Source organism: Leptodactylus fuscus, chromosome 11 (assembly GCF_031893055.1).
Source record: "Leptodactylus fuscus isolate aLepFus1 chromosome 11, aLepFus1.hap2, whole genome shotgun sequence".
Classification (NCBI taxonomy): domain Eukaryota; kingdom Metazoa; phylum Chordata; class Amphibia; order Anura; family Leptodactylidae; genus Leptodactylus; species Leptodactylus fuscus.
In genome coordinates, this window is record NC_134275.1 from 6,648,011 (window position 1) to 6,662,731 (window position 14,721).

A 14,721-nucleotide genomic window follows, 5' to 3' on the forward strand; every position below is an offset into this window, starting at 1 on the left:
ATCTGTGTAAGGTACTGAGAAGGGAGGGGGATGTGAGATGGAGAGAGAGAGAGTGAGTGTGTGTCTCTGTCTGTCTGTGTGTGTTTGTCATTATACTGGGGGCAGAGATGGAGGGGGGACATGAAAATGGGGGCAGATGAAAGGGGATATGAAACTGAGCGAGAAATGGAGGGGGGAGATGAAACCGGGTTCAGAGATGGAGGAGGGGACATGAAATGGAGCAGATAAAGGGGGCACTAAAACTGGGGGACAACTGGAGAGGGCATTAAACTGTGGGAGGAGCTGGAGGGGGACTTGTCTGCCTCTAGTTGCCCCCAGTTTAATGTCACCCTCCATCTACCCCTACGGTTTAATGTCTGCTTCTAGTTGCCCACCGTTTAATGTCCCACTTCATCTGCCATTTATTTATTGCCCCCTCCAACTACCCCCATTGCTAATGTCCCCCTCCAGCTGATCCAGTTTCATGTTTAAACTGGGGCACCAGGAGAGGGATTTAATACTGTGGGGCAGTTGGAAGGGGGACATGTAATGTGCGGGTGACTGTAGGAGGATTATACTGTGTCGGGAGACTTGAAAAATGAATGGGAACGGGCGGAGTCAATATAAAAGTGGGCGGGGCTAAATTTGTGCACACATTTTGTCCCTCTTTCTGTTGTTCAAAAGTTGGGAGGTTTGTTTTTGCTTTTACCTTTCTATAGTATTGTGGGCTATTCAGATTACATTTGGGCTATGCACATTTCTTATGACTTTGTCTTTCTCTATAGTTACAGTCGGCTCCCTGTTTCCGCAGCTGCACGATTCCATCCAACTGCAAGGACTGCTGGAATTGAGTTGCTAACTTCAAAACTTTTTTTTTTTTTTTTTTTTAATTTCCGCTTAAGAACAATGAAGTTTTCCAGGGTAGCGTGCTATGCCCAAGAACAATGGCAATATGTCTTCTACCGTAATAGATATGTCGCGTCTCACAGGAAGGCTACTTGTGAGAAGTATTGTTAATGACTTGGACTAGTGTTAAGTATCTTATACCGTTATCTAATTTCTTGTACTACTTTTTAGAAACCTTGACTGTGCCTAATATTGATGGTGTATCTTTAGAAAGATCCTATATTAGATCTGCAAGGTTCCAACGTCAAGGACCCCTGCAGATCAGCTGCTTCGGCAAAGTTTAGATGTTGGGAGACCGTGCTGCTCGTTCGCCGCACAAAGTATAGTGGCAGCTTTAGGTACTGCGGCGCTATACTACTATGGGGCAGTGCTGCCATACCTAAAGCCACCGCACTATATATCATATAGCACTAGACTAAGGTGACCTTACAGGGCCAGTATTTGGTCAGTATTTTGCATCAGTATTTGTAAGTGAAACTCACAAGTGGAAGCTGTATAGATAAAGATATAATGGAAACATTTGCATCTCCTCTTTTGTTTTTGCTTACAAATACAGATGCAAAATACTGACCCTATGAAAGTGACCTAAAGGCAGTGGCGGATTGGTAATATAGTTTACTGGAAACTTTTCCAGGTGGGCCACTCCACTTACCAACTAGGAAGCCGGCCTCCTCCTGCACCGGCAAATGGAGGAGGCTCCATGTACTCTTGTTACTGTGATAGGTCATATGGAGCACCAAAAGGTCCTGCAGTCGCAACTAAAAGAAGACTCCGGACACTGGAAAAGGAGGAGTTAGAGAGGGCGTTCACACTTGCCCACGGTGTAAGCCCTGTGCCATTCTGCCAGGTTTCCATCTTCAGTCCAAAGAAAGTGGACAGGGGACATCTACCCGGCGATCATCATTCATTTGAATGGGTCTTTAAAAGTGACCGCCGATTTCCGCAGGGGGTGCGACCAGGCCTCGACGAGTACAAGGCCCGCGGCCAGCTGGAGATGCCTAGTTCCCCAACTGTTGTAAATATTGTTAATGGAATGGAGCCCAGCACTGTTGTGGCCTATGATTGGGCCTTAGAGGTCACATGGGGTGCACTGGCATAATGACATCAGGCCCAATCACGTCCCAGAATATAATAATAGCACCAAAGTGACAAATCTCATGAATATTCATCGAATTTGGTGGGGTTCACCTGAAGCGCCTCTAGGGGGCTCTTGGGATCATTTTATACAGTGTGGGGACCACTGTGGAGCATATTATACTGTGTGGGGTGACACTGTGGAGCATATTATACTGTGTGGGGTGACACTGTGGAGCATATTATACTGTGTGGGGTGACACTGTGGAGCATAATATATTGTGTGGGGTGACACTGTGGAGCATATTATACTGTGGGGTGACACTGTGGAGCATATTATACTGTGTGGGGACACTGTGGAGCATATTATACTGTGGGGGGACCCTGTGGAGCATATTATACTGTGTGGGGGACACTGTGGAGCATATTATATTGTGTGGGTATCACCATGGAGCATATACTACTGTGTGGAGCATATAAATGGGGACCAAAACAAGATGAGAGACACAAGGAAACATTGCACTGTGTGGGGACTACTGGGGGGACATTATACTGTGTGACGACCATGGAGGGGGTCATTCCATTGTATAAGGCCCCCTGGGGGCACTACATTGTGTGGAGGCCACTTATACTGCATATATACTGCATACTGCACTGAAGGGACATTATGTTATGTGGATGCACACAAGGCTTCACCACTGAGTGGTGCACAAAACAGTGCACAAAGGAACTGGTTGGGATTGGACAAGGTCAAAGGAGCCATGGTCAGGTATACAAGCTTAGCTTCATCCTATTATTATTATTAATATTATAAATGTGAAAGTTTGTGAGTTTGGATGTTTGTGGGTTTGTGTGTTCGGATGTTTGTTAGTCAATCACGCAAAACCCGCTTGACCGATTTGGCTGAAATTTTCCACAAACATAGTTAATACACCCCATTGCGCAGTAGGCTACTTTTCGTCGCAATAGCGCACATACGTTTTTCCCAGGACCCCCACAAAACCCAAACTCACACCACCATCTCTGCAATCTCACACACTTTGGACCATAGCAAGCCACAAAATTCCTATTGCCCTCTACAGCCTCGCCCCTAACCCCACACAATCACATATACATATACTTTACCACTTTGCCCCTCACCTTAACAATACTCCAGGAGGCGCTCTATAACGCTCCGGAGCAGCCATGTTTGCCAACCCCCACCGCTCTGACAATCCGCGACACCGCCCACCCATGTCAATACCCCTAGGCGGTCTAATAAATGCAAAAAAAAAAGTTTAAAAAAAGTAAAAAAAATATTAAAAACAAAAAAAAAAAAAGGATTAAAAATTCAAATCACCCCCCTTTCCCTAGAACACATATAAAAGTAGTTAAAAACTGTGAAACACATACATGTTAGGTATCCCCACGTCCGAAATCGCCCGCTCTACAAAGCTAGACAAATATTTTTCCTGTTCGGTAAACGCCGTAGCGGGAAAAATGGTCAAAAGTGCCAAACCGCCGTTTTTTCACTGTTTTTATTCTGATAAAAATTTGAATAAAAAATGATCAAAGCAATAACATTTCCTGAAAATGGTAGAACTACAAAGTACACCCGACCCCGCAAAAAAAGACGCCCTATACATCCCCGTACATGCACGTATAAAAAAGTTACGGCTGTCGGAATATGGCGACTTTTCGAAAAAAAATTTTTTAACAGTTTTGGATTTGTTTTTAGGGGGTCAAAATGTAACTAAAACCATATAAATTTGGTATCCCCGGAATCGTAACGAAGCACAGAATACAGGGGACATGTCATTTTGGTTGCACAGTGAACACCGTAAAACCAAAGCCTGTAAGAAAGTCGCAGAAATGCATTTTTTCTTGAAATCCACCCCATTTTGAATTTTTTCCCTGCTTCCCAGTACATTATACAGAATAAATAATGGTGGCATCAGGAAGAAAAATTTGTCCCGCAAAAATTAAGACCTCATATAGCTCTGGGAGCGGAGAAATAAAAAAAGTTATGGGGTTTAGAAGGAGGGGAGTCAAAAACGAAAATCAAAAAATGCCATCGGCGGGAAAGGGTTAACTTCAAATACTTCTGTCCCAAAGACACTATGTAAAGTTTCTCACAACACCGTATATATAGCAGCTCAAATACAAAATCACTTCAACACAAAAGTCTCATGTATTCTCTGAATTACAGCAAAAACAAGATACAAACTTACATTTCATATCCCATACCTTATACACACTACGAAAACCTTACCCGCGCCTGTATATACCCACTGCTACAATCACCGCAGACCAAGTCGCGGGTACCAGCTAGTCATATATACATTTTCTGCAGTGCACTGATCTGAGTTCTACCCTGTAGTCTGTCCACAAACTGTGCAACCAATACATAACCAGAACAGGTTTATGTCCATGGGAGGTAAATGATGGTCAGTAAGCAGAAAACCTTGAGGAACTGATACTGAAGTACACTGGAAAAATGAGTAACTTTACTTTGTAGAAACCCCAAACCAATACACCCCTTTATATTCCTCTGAACTGTCATGAGCAGGAAAGAAGAATCTCAGCTTCTTCATAAACGTTGTTTCTTTGTAAATGTATGGCGTATAGGGGAACAGACAAACCGATGACAAAAGGTGACAATTTCATACTTCATACCGCGCAGGAAAACTCTGCAAACTATCGCTTTATACCTGCGGCTCATCCCTTAGGGCCTTAGGCTGAACGTGCAGGTTGTACACGCCGATACAATACCATAAACCAGAGCAGAAGCTATACGGGGTATGCCAGTAGATAGGGGTATATACACACCAATAGACAGAAACACCGTACACATTACACAAGATTTATAGTAGGTGTCAGCTCAGAGCGGCTCACTAGTCATTGTCTGGTAATTCTTCTATCTGTTCTCACCTGTTCTGTAGACAGGTGAAGCCTTGATGGGAAGGGGTGGGGGCGATAGGAATCCTTCTCGCTCTTACGATCATAGTAATTTTTGATCTCAGTGGTTTTTTTTTTAATTTATTGTATGTTGTAATAGCACACCTATCCTATTGCACAACTGTATGATGCAGCGGTTCACAGTATATGACATGTTGTTAGTAGAGATGAGCAAACAGTAAAATATTCAAGATTCGATATTTGTTTCGAATAGCCCCTCAATATTCGACTATTCGAACGAATATCGAACCCCATTATAGTCTATGGGGAAAATGCTTAGTTTCAGGGGAAGCCACACTTTGACTCAGGAGAGTCACCAAGTCCACAATGACTCCCCAGGAAATGATGCCAACACCCTGGAATGCAACTGGGACAGCAGGGGAAGCCTGTCTGGGGGCATCTAACATGCCCAACTGCCTGTATTACGCCACTATCTCGTCAGGATCCCTGTCAGCTTGAGATATCTGGGAGCTGACTTTTTCCCATAGGAATGCATTGACCAGCGTTGATTGGCCGAATGCCATACAGAGTACAGCATTCGGCCAATCAATGCTGGTTCTGCCGGAGGAGGCGGAGTCTAAGATCGGTCCACAGCAGTCTCCATTGTGGTTTGATCTCAGATGTAGCAGTGTTGAGCACACAGATGTAGCAGAGCTGGCCGTGCGCTGAGCTCTGCTACACCCGAGATGTAGCAGAGCTGAGTGTGCACTGAGCTATGCTACACCAAAGATGTAGCAGAGCTGAGTGTTGGAGGAGGCGGAGTCTAAGATCGGTCCACAGTCCGATCTCAGATGTAGCAGTGTTGAGCGCACAGCTCTGCTACACCTGAGATGTAACAGAGCTGGCCGTGCACTGAGCTCTGCTACACCCGACATGTAGCAGGGCTGAGTGTGCACTGAGCTCTGCTGCACCAGAGACGTAGCAGTGCTGAGTGTGCGCTGAGCTCTGCTGCACCAGAGACGTAGCAGTGCTGAGTGTGCGCTGAGCTCTGCTGCACCAGAGACGTAGCAGTGCTGAGTGTGCGCTGAGCTCTGCTGCACCAGAGATGTAGCAGAGCTGAGTGTGCGCTGAGCTCTGCTACACCAGGCCACCCTTTCTGCAGGCGGATTCCTCAGCTAAGTCAGCCCTGACGTCCGCCTTGTGGCAGCACCCTCCGGTCTAGGCCCATTCATTTGAGCCAACTCCACAGGGGGAAGCCGCAACTGTTGGAAGCTGCAACAGTCGTGACAGGTGCATTTTGGTCCAATTCTGATGCGGCTTCCCGCATCAGAATCAGGACCAAAATGCACGGGGCTTATCCCCGTGTGAAATAGCCCAAAAGAGCAGGGGGCCACCTTCAGACAAAGGCAGATAGAGGGACATATTTAGCAATATTGTTGAATCCCGTTTGTAGTTTCTATATACTTATAAATCTGTCCTACGGACCTTCATAAATCCGTCTTACATTCTGACGCCTCAAAGTTCTGTCTCCCTTTCCAATGCATCACAAAATCTGTCTCCATTGCCCATGCACCAATGCACCAAAATTCTGTCTCAATTGAATCTTTACGCCATCTTAAACTTGGTATACATTGTGCAAGAAATGTTGCGGCACATTTGTACTGTTCTGTCTTAAATCTGTCGTAAAGTTGGACCCGGCCCATTCTGGTACACGTCTTTCAAAACGTTGTTCATAAATTGGTTGTAAATGCCGACACCATACATTTTGGCATCATTGTGGACAGGAAAGTGGCGGCCTTCTGTTGCCTCAAAGTGTGACTAAGTGGGCGATGTCACTGAAGCCAAGGGGGGCAGAGATGGATGGCAGTCACAGGGTTATCTAGAAGAGAAACCGACGCTATGGCAGGAGAGGAAACGCTCAGAACCCTCTCGTGCTTCTGCCAATTTTCGTATTGCCATTTCCGTTTTTCCCCCCTCTCTATTCCCAGAGCCATCATTTTTAAATTTTTCAGTTCACCGTCATATGATGACTTATTGTTTGTGAAACAAATTGTACTTTTGTACTGGCACCATTTAATATCCTGTACAATGTACTGGGAAGCCGGGAAAGAGTTCTGAATGAGGTGGAATTGGGAAAAAAAACACGGCATTTACGCCAATTTCTTGTGGGTTTCATTTTTACGGCATTAACTATGTGGAACATATGACGTTCCCTGTATTCTGCAAGTTAGTACGATCTTGGGCCGAATACTAAGACCTGCTCAGACTAGCTAACCCAGCACTTTCTTGGTGGGTGGGGGGAATCCTTCTCACACTCGCCTCTTCCCATGACTTCGGCTGCGTGTTGTTGGCGTCGACGATTCGCCTATATTCAGCAAATTGCTGCCGTCGATGGTTTGCCTGCTCTGGCGTTTCAGCAGCTCTTAAGCTGTCCTGATGCTGAACTTGTTCCTCACGCGGTGCCTGTGTTTGTTCCGGCAGCTCGCTGGAACGCCATATAATGAGCGCGTTTTTGGTGTTGATGATCCACCTGCTCCAGCGTTTCAGCAGTTCTTAAGCTGGCCCTTGCTGGACTCCTTCCTCGTGCTGTGCTCGTGATTGTTCGGGCGTCTCAGGAGCTCACTGGGACGCCATATAATGAGCATGTTGTTGGCACCGATGATCCCCCCCCCCTCCATCGCCTCCACTTGAGGAGATCTCTGTGACTTTTGACCCCTTCATAGCTCTTGTCGTTTTAGGGGGCGTTCACACTAGCGTCGGTGTCCGCTGAAGATTTTAGCATCGGACTAAAGCTGCGTCCGTTTACATTTTGCATTATTTTAAATGGGACACCATGTTGTGTCTTTTAGTGTCCGTGGGTGTCCTTAAGTGTGCGTTTAAAAAGATGTCTGATGTTTTAAGCGGACCGCTAAATCCTACATGTAAGATTTTGCTGTCCTCTTGACAATATGCAAATGCTTGTACACAAGCCACTGAGGGTTAGCTGAGTGTTTACACAGAGAGATAACAGCCCTGGTACCTGAGATAAGCTTCTGCAAGTGCAATGTAATACCCTATTTCCCCAAAAATAAGACACACCCCCCTTCACCTCCTGGACCACCTACAACCGGCAGTCATGTCAGTGCTCCGCTAAGGAAGTGCCGGCATGACTGCTGATTGTTCCCCGCTCCAGCTGCTGCATAAGACATCCCACGAAAATAAGACAGGTCATATATTTCATATATTTCTTGTCGCACACAACCGCCTCCATGATTTCTCCCGTGCATCCCCCATACTCTGGAACTCCTTACCAAGACACATAAGACTGATCCCCACAATCACAGGATTCAAGAAGGCGCTGAAGACTCATCTATTCAGGAAGGCCTACACCCCCCAATAACACTATCACCGCACCGCCATCTGTACAGTCTCCGCCTCTCCTTCTGTCTCTACCCCCTTCCCTCATAGATTGTAAGCCCTCGCGGGCAGGGCCCTCTACCCCACCGTGCCAGTCAGTCACTGTTAGTATTATATCTGCCTGTATATTTTGTGTATTGTATGTAAACCCCCAAATGTAAAGCACCATGGGATTAATATAATAATGTACAGCACCATGGAATTAATAGTGCTATATAAATAATAATAATAATATAAGACACTCTTATTTTTGAGGAAACAGGGTATAGTATGTGAACATAAATTCATAACAGTCGTGAAGCCATTTCATTTACCGGGATAAAAAGCAGCCGATGTTTTAATCGAAGTTACAAACTATCTATGTGCCAAATTTCATCCAAATCCCTTTAGCTGTTTTTGCGTGATTCAGTAACAAACACACAAACTTAATATTAGTACATACATACATACATACATACATACATACATACATACATAGTACATTTATAATATTAGTAGGAAAGGAATTAGTAGGATAGGATAGGAAGCAGAGGCGACTGTGATCAGGAGCGGGGATCAGTAAGTGAGGCCCATGGTCCCACGAACGTCCCGCTATCATTACACTCCAGGGTTTTCCCGACTTTAAGTAACCGCTTTTTTATGCAGATAGGTTTCTGTTTGTTGGCACCCCGAAATGAAACACAAGTGCAGAACTGGGCCTAATAAATGTATGATTGCAAGGGATTCCACGCCATACAGAAGTGGTGGTGACACATGTTCAGTCCCATGCACCGCATAATGCTTGCGCATCACCACCGCTCCCGAAAACCTCTTGTGGATCCTTTTTAAGTGGTCAGCGGGATCCTAGGGACTCTGCGATCACACCCTTTATCGTTTATCCAACATGGAGAATTGTCACAGTTTTCTGAAAGAACAAGATTGCACAATGTGAAACCTCCAGGAAAGAGAGATTGTAATAACTAAAGCCTGAACCAGTGTCACGGCTAGCAAAGGAGCAAACTGGGTAGAGTTTGAGGAAACCATAACCCTGACAGGAAGGTGCGGTTAACAGATTTTGTCAGTGGGAACTTGTGCACAACAGGTGTGAATTTGGTTTCTTAAGCTGCACACCACAGAATGTTTCGTCAATCCGCTAGAGTTCTGGATTTCCTGAGTTTGCCTGGTTTTTGCACCAGATTGCCCCTCGTGGGGTGTATTTGTCACACATCATAATCTATATGTTCTTATATTGCGTACTATAGTGACAGCGAACTGCTGCATAAAGTCGGCCTTTCATTCATTTATTGGAGCATATAAACGGCCTGGAATCCGGAGATGTACTACCGTATGTACTATTACAAGCATCTGGGGGATTTGTCGGTTCACAACTTCTATAAATCTGACATAGCAGCTGGGCTCTTACAAATTAGTGACATATAATGAGATTGATTGCCCCCATGGGTGGCCTTAGAGTCGTCCTTGGTCGCTGCGGCCTAACTACAGGCTCTTCCATGGACTGGAATCCCGGCAAACCAAAAGATTAACTAACTATATGTTGCAACTGTGGCGGAGGGTTCATATTAACTTTAACCCCTACCCGGCCAGTGACTCCTTCCAAACTCCATAACTTTTTTTATTTTTCTGCTCAGAGTTCTTATGAAGACAACGTTTGCGGGGCAAATTGCTCTTCATAATCCTACTAATATTATAAATGTGAAAGTTTGTGTGTTTGTTCCTCAATCACGCAGAAACGGCTGAATGAAATTCGGCACACAGATAGATTGCAACCTCGATTAACACATCGGCTACTCTTTATCCTGGTAAATTACATGGTTTCATGACAGTTATGAATTTATGTTCACATACTACTGTTCCTGCAGCAGCCTTATCTCAGCCAGGACTGTTATCTCTCTGTGTAAACACACGCTAACCCTCAGTGTGTAGATACATTAGCATATTATCTGATCTGCTCCAGTACTGACAAACATGGGCAAACACGTTTAATCCAAATTGGCAGTTTGCCAATTTTTAACACGCCTGGAAAAAGAGAATCTAATTTGTCACAACTACAGCTATGAAGGAGCCAGAAGTCACAGAGTTCTTCTCTGTGAATCATCGAGATGCTGGAACAATCACGGGCACAGCGCCAGGAACAAGTTCAGCGACAGGCCACCTTGACAGCTGCCGAAACGCCGGAGTAGGCGGATCATCAACACCAACAACACACTGATTATATGATGATCCAGCGAGGCGCTGAGATACCAGAACAATCCCAGGCACAGTGCAAGAAACGGCGGCAGGCCAGCTTCAGAGCTGCCAAAACAGCGGAGCATGCGGATCATCAACGCCAAGAACACACTCATTATTATAGTGTCCCAGCGAGCTGCTGAGATGCCGGAACAATCACAGGCACGGTGTGAGGAACAAGTTCAGCAACCCAAATGCCAGAGCAGGCAAACCATCGACGGCAGCAATTTTTTGTTCAGTGCTGCTGACCAGTGTCATGGATTTTTTTTGGCCATGAAGCCGGAATTCCTCATCAGGATTCTCCATTTTTGATAGAATTTTCTGAAGAGACCAAGAGTATAATGGCAGTTTTTGTTAGAACCTGTGCGGTCTGAATGAAACCACAGGGCGAACCTCGCGTGATGAATTTTGATTCGTCCAACACCTAATTTCAGTGCCGCAGTCTGCAGCGATAGTCAGGGTAAGGACAGGGCCCCTAGCGGTCCATCTATATCTGATCAGTGACAGTCTGACATCCCCCACTCCCACTTGGTACTCGCAAGCACCAATTACTCTTTCAGGCATGATATGTCTCATCCATTTGTTGCCACTCAGTCCCATCCAAATGGACTGGATTGAGCTGCAGTACCAAGCACGGCCACTATATAATGTATGGCTCTGCTATAAGTGATGAGGCTCCATCGCTTCTAAGAATACTACACCCCCTTCAAACAGCTGATCGGTGGGGGTGTTGGGTGTCAGCCCTTCACGTTTTTTGATATTGATGTATTAAGAGAAGGTCAACAATATTATTCTTCTACTAAACCTCTTTAAAATCTACAGTACGGCTTCCTAGTGTCTGGAGCCCTGCCGAGCCAGCACTAATAGAAAGATCAAGTAGTCGGCTTAGCCTTTCACATTCCAGGCATTCTCGCTCTTCATTGTTGACCCAGAGGGGAGTGACCCATAAATTTAGGAGCAACAAGAAATATCCAGCAGAAATACTAAGCGAAGATGAAAGCGTCAGTGTTTATTTAGTCACATTATTCCCGTACACAGAACACGACCTGCAGCGACTTCTATGTTTCGGGTAAATCTTTTCCTTATGGCTTATAACAACAGGTTGCACCTTTTGCTTTCAAGATCACATGACCAAGTCTCACTGAGATACAAAGTAACAGTTTTATCATATGTAATAATAGTGAAGACAAACTGTTAGATTGTATCTTATGTTCTAACTTCTCGCTTGTTTAGCAGTTAGCAGGTTTCCCCATAAAGTTGTGGAAATAGCGTCCGATATCTGCTGGATATATGATGTTCCAGCGAGGTGCTGAGATGCCTGAACAATCCCAGGCACAGTGCAAGAAACAGCGGCAGGCCAGCTTTAGAGCTGCCGAAACGCCGGAGCATGCGAATCGTCAATGCCAAGAACACGCTCATTGTTATAGTGTCCCAGCGACCTGCTGAGATGCCGGAACAATCACAGGCATGGTGTGAATTTGTCTCTGAAGAGCAGGTCTTGTGATCCTGGGGAGGTGTTCACCATGTCATTGACCTGTGGTAGACCTCCAGTTGTCTCTATATTCATTGTAGACACAGCGAGACCCCCGCTCTGGAATAGAGATCTGCAGATACAAAAATATAACTGGTCACGGCTTACCATGGAGCAGCGTAATATTACATATAAGTGACATACAATCAGTCACTGCTGGTCATTATAACCTGGGTTATACAGTAGTTGGTTCATGGTGGTAAGGACCAATCCTTTTTTGCAGGGGATCAGGAATTATTGGACTCTGCGCCCCAGTTTCTTCATTGCAGATCTCTGGTGACATGGAGGATCTGATCGGCTGCAATGTTCTGCAGAACCCCAGGATCATCTTCTCCAAGAACAATAACCACTTGTTTAATGTTCCTTCTGGTACAAAAGGTGAAAGCAACGAAGATCTGACCCCTATCTATAATATCAGTAACCCCCCCCCCCCCCCCCTTCATTTATTACAACCATTACATTAAAGGAATCATCTTAGATCCCTCACTGGTTATATACTGGTGCCATCAAGTCTGTGAGGCAGGGGGAGCATGGGAGAAGGGTTGCCTCTACGCGGCTCAGTGCCACCGCCAATCCGCGGACAAAGTTGCGGGCAGATGCTAGTAAAATATAAAAAAAATTAAATAAAATTAAAAAAAAAATAGTAATAAAAGAAAAATTTGTCCCGGAAACATTAAGACATCCTATGGCTCCGAGAACAGAAAATTAAAAAAGTTTTTGGGTTTGAAAGGGCCCCCCGAGGGTTGGTGGAGTCAAAATTGAAAAATGTCACCAGCCGGGAGGGGTTGAAGGGAGTTTGTGAAGACCAAACAACCTAATAATAATGCAGTGTAGGGGCCTTTAATAGGAGTAGGAGCCTTTATGGCTACAAACCATCCCTTATAGATTGGCAGATCAGCCTGCACATACATTAGGTCCAGCCTGGTCCCTTGACGAAGCTCTTTTTGAGCGAAACGCGCGTCGGGCGTGGGCAGGCTGTGTATGTGGTATAGGTAACAGCTTTACAGGGAGTTCCATGCATACCTTTATTATTTTACGTTTTGTATTTATTGGGTTTCACAGTAATTTATATCTTACCTCAGTGTTTATTCACTTCTTCCATTTAGAGTTGCACGTTGCAGTTATGTGATGATTTATTACTTTACTCTCACATTCACTCAGGCATTTGTTGTTCACTCTTCTTTATATGTATATGGGGTTATATATATTTGCTGTTTTGGTATGTTTGGCACCTCAGCTGATTTAGTACATTTTTACATGCCACATTCCTACCTGCTCATTTGGTGTGGACACTTCAGCTCCTCCATTTATGATTATTTATGTTTATATGTTTGTATATTTTTAGATTAATAAAATTTATATTTTTTGATAATCTCTTTGGTCCGGGTTTTTGTTTTTTATGTCCAGCCTGATATGTAAGATCGGCCTGCAGACAGCTGTAATACCGCCAGATGCTGAGGATGTCAGTCCCGTGCTATCCTCTAGAGACAAGACCTCCGTTATTGCCATCAGCTGTATTACATGTGTGTCGGTGAACAAGTGTTATTCTTGTCAGGATTTGTGTGGGTGTGCGGGGGAGGCGGAAAATTATATTTTTAAAAGTTCAAAAAGGGCAAACTTGGCATTATGTCTTCAATATTGTACCAAAGTTGTGCTTGTAATTTTATATCCTAAAACACATACAAAAGAATCATTTGCTGCTTACTATGGGTGTCACTACCGGGGTAGCGGGCATAGAAGTAAGGGGGGCATTGTCACAGCCCCCCCTACAGTGCAAAGTGATAACTATGGATGATGGAAGAACAAATGCACATCTATTACTTTACATCATAATGGCTGCATATGACATCATGGTAATATGCTGTGATGTCACCGTGTGTATTATCTCTGTACTGTGACATCACTGTGTGTATTATCTCTGTACTGTGACATCACTGTGTGTATTATCTCTGTACTGTGACATCACTGTGTGTATTATCCTGTACTGTGACATCACTGTGTGTATTATCCTCTACTGTGACATCACTGTGTGTATTATCCTGTACTGTGACATCACTGTGTGTATTATCTCTGTACTGTGACATCACTGTGTGTATTATCTCTGTACTGTGACATCACTGTGTGTATTATCCTGTACTGTGACATCACTGTGTGTATTATCCTGTACTGTGACATCACTGTGTGTATTATCTCTGTACTGTGACATCACTGTGTGTATTATCCTGTACTGTGACATCACTGTGTGTATTATCCTGTACTGTGACATCACTATGTGTATTATCTCTGTACTGTGACATCACTGTGTGTATTATCCTGTACTGTGACATCACTGTGTGTATTATCTCTGTACTGTGACATCACTGTGTGTATTATCCTGTACTGTGACATCACTGTGTGTATTATCCCTGTACTGTGACATCACTGTGTGTATTATCCTGTACTGTGACATCACTGTGTGTATTATCCTGTACTGTGACATCACTGTGTGTATTATCTCTGTACTGTGACATCACTGTGTGTATTATCTCTGTACTGTGACATCACTGTGTGTATTATCTCTGTACTGTGACATCACTGTGTGTATTATCTCTGTACTGTGACATCACTGTGTGTATCATCTCTGTACTGTGACATCACTGTGTGTATCATCTCTGTACTGTGACATCACTGTGTGTATCATCTCTGTACTGTGACATCACTGTGTGTATCATCTCTGTACTGTGACATCACTG